Genomic DNA, 3478 nt, shown 5'->3' on the forward strand with positions numbered 1-3478 from the left:
TTGCAGAGTGATTCCTAATATTTGATAATTCAGACCTGGACACTCTGCATCCTGTCCTAAAACTGACGCCCTGGTGGCTACAAACGCAGACTTTCAATAGTCGTCTCGTAAATCCAACGTAAGTTCCCAGCTCGCAACTGGGTCGAGTACATTTTTAAATGATGTTGGATGCTAGGAACGGACTCGTCTATCCTTAGATCTGAGAAGAGACCCGAGCGTTAATATTTGTATATCTACAGATATTAAGGAAAAAATATAATTTAACATAGGAGTCTCTCTACCATGGGAATAACGTACGCTCAAGCGGAATTATAACTGATAAGTGCTTCTGCCACGGCCAGGAATCGAACTTGGTCCATTCCATTTGTCCCTTCAATGTCGTACCTCAAAAAGGTGATAAAATATATAATCTGAAAAATTCTCCAAGGACACAAGCCTAATCATTCACAAGAAATCTGTTTTGTGAATCAACTCATTTATCATTTATCACATGATCTGCACTTTCCTTGTCCTTGAACAATTAACATGAACCAACTGTTATCATTGAACTTTTTTCACCAACAGATAACAAAGGGAATAATTATCTGGTCAGTAGGTCGTACGAACGTCATGCTGAATATAAAAAGAGAGAGAGAGAGATCGACAGACAGATAGACAGACAGATAGAGAGAGAGAGAGAGAGAGATAGACAGACAGATAGAGAGAGAGAGAGAGAGAGAGCTCAACACTTTATTCCTTATCTTGGGACGAGATAGAAGAGGCTTTACTATAAAAATCCAGTGAAAGACAACGTTAATTCATTCTTCATTTAGGTACCAAAAGTTTAGGAAACTGTCACTGTTCTCAGATGTGAAGTTTTCGAAAGATATAATATTCTCAACACAGGCACAAATAGCAGGAGATTCAGTGTCCGTTCTCAGACAAAGTTTTCAAAAGAAATATATCAAATATTCTCAACACAGGCACAAAGAGTAGGAGATTCAGTCTCTGTTCTCAGACAAAGTTCTCAAAAGAAATATATCAAATATTCTCAACACAGGCACAAAGAGTAGGAGATTCAGTCTCTGTTCTCAGACAAAGTTCTCAAAAGAAATATATCAAATATTCTCAACACAGGCACAAAGAGTAGGAGATTCAGTGTTTGTTCTCAGACAAAGTTTTCAAAAAGAAATATATCAAATATTCTCAACACAGGCACGAAAAGCAAAGGAAACTGTCACTGTTCTCAGTTCTGAAGTTTGTGAAAGATATATATCTCTTAGTAGTACAAACAGGAGGAACACAAAAGCACAAACGGTTGTTTGTTATAGTGTGAGGGCATACTCTTCTGCCAAAATGGTGAAGCAACATTTTGTAACAAATGAGGTCCACTTTGACCCCCAAATTGTTATTGGCAAGTAATTTTTTTTCCACAAAGTTTCAGTTCTTCGCTGGGTGAACGGGTTCCGTTCTCAGCTACCACTCTGATGGTCGCGAGTTCGAATCTCCGACCGGCCAGTGAAGAACGAGAGAAATTTGTTTCTGGTGATAGAAATTCATTTCTCGCTATAATGTGGTTCGGATTCCACAATAAGCTTTAGGTCCCGTTGCTAGGTAACCAATTGGTTCTTAGCCACGTAAAAATAAATCTAATCCTTCGGGCCAGCCCTAGGAGAGCTGTTAATCAGCTCAGTGGTCTGGTTAAACTAAGATATACTTACTTTTTCTGAATAATGTATGCATGTCTGATTTTTTTTCAATATAATTAAGATCTAGGTAATTAATTTATTTTATAAACGATTGAATAATATTTACATTTTATTATACAAACGATTGAATGATGTTTGCAGTAAATGTCTGATTTTTTCAACAAACTTTGATTTTTTCAACAAACTTTAAGTCTAAGTGATTAATTTTTTATACAAAGCTGATTTTCTAAACAAAATAAAAAACTAGGTAATTAATTTATCATGCAATAAACTATTTCCAGTTATCTAGGCTCCAGAAAATATGTATTTAATCATGAAATCAGTGGAGATGAAAGTTCTGATTTAATTTATAATTTTTAATTACTAAAGTAGAACGAAGAAATGGGGTTATTTAAGTAACTTTATCCTAGGTTTTTCTGTTAAATACCGGTATGATTTCCTTTAAAACATTCACCATGTCTTATATATGTATAATATTTTTCATACACAGTGTACGTACAGTATACAGTATATACAGTGTACATTATATATATATATATATATATATATATATATATATATATATATATATATATATATATATATATATATATATATATTGTTTTAATGAGGATAGGATACGATACTACTTGAATTCTCAGAAGTATGTTGAACCAGATAAGAGAAAATACTTGCAATAATTCCAGTAAATGGGTCTGCTCGTACATTTTAATATCTATTACAAGTGTATATTTTCACTTCTTACCAGATTCGAATGAAGTCAGGACGCGCTGCTGTTCATCGGACAGCACGAATAGCGAAGTCAGCAGCGTTGTCAGCAATACGTTAGCTGACGCTCTCTTTTACTCCAAGCGTAGTAAATCTAGGAAGAGTTTAGCCCAGAGTATTCTTCAGAAAAACAAGAAGACTATTCTAATGGCTAATGCTTTGCTTTCCTACATATCAGTAGATTCGTAAAGAAAATATTATTATTATTATTATTATTATTATTATTATTATTATTATTATTATTATTATTATTATTATTCAGCAGCTAAGCTTCTGTTTATTATTATACCAATATACCAGAGTTTATTATTCCAGACTTCGTTTAATAAACGAATATTTATTACAGATTTTTAATGCAAACAAATTAATACTTCTTAAGTAAGTCATATATCTTTACTTTGATCCTCTGAGCCTACGTAAGTTTATTGGCACAAATGATTACTTTTTGTAAGTTAAAAGTAGTGTAAGGTGTTCATTTACTCACAGTTTTATTGACTATTACTCTGTCCATCTTGAACATTCGTTTGTATTTATTATATATATATATATATATATATATATATATATATATATATATATATATATATATATATATATATATATATATATATATATATTTTTATAAATATTACTGCTGTTAGCCCTCGATGTATTTAGGTGTAGGAATATTAGTCCGATTGACCTCGACAGAGAACATCTTAGTAGACCAATGGCGCGCATAGGCTGGAAAGTTTATAAACAAAATATGCTAGGGCATTAGGGACCTAAGCCTCAGAGAGGGTTTCGCTCAATTAGTTATGGTGGCCCTTAAGCTTTATTCTATGCATTCGACGATGCCTTTGTCAAGGTCGGATTGCCGGGTGGGGTATAAGCCGCCTCATCTGGTGGGAACGGCGAGGTCGGGCAGAGAGATCCCAGCGGTCACTGAACCAGGGTATGTGCGTGCGAACGATATTCTTTGTTCTTTATTACTTTTACTCCTACGTCTATCTTAATTAGTGAATTGGGAAGACTGCCAGAAT

The sequence above is a fragment of the Macrobrachium rosenbergii genome, chromosome 36 (genome assembly GCF_040412425.1).
Source record: "Macrobrachium rosenbergii isolate ZJJX-2024 chromosome 36, ASM4041242v1, whole genome shotgun sequence".
Taxonomy (NCBI): Eukaryota; Metazoa; Arthropoda; class Malacostraca; order Decapoda; family Palaemonidae; genus Macrobrachium; species Macrobrachium rosenbergii.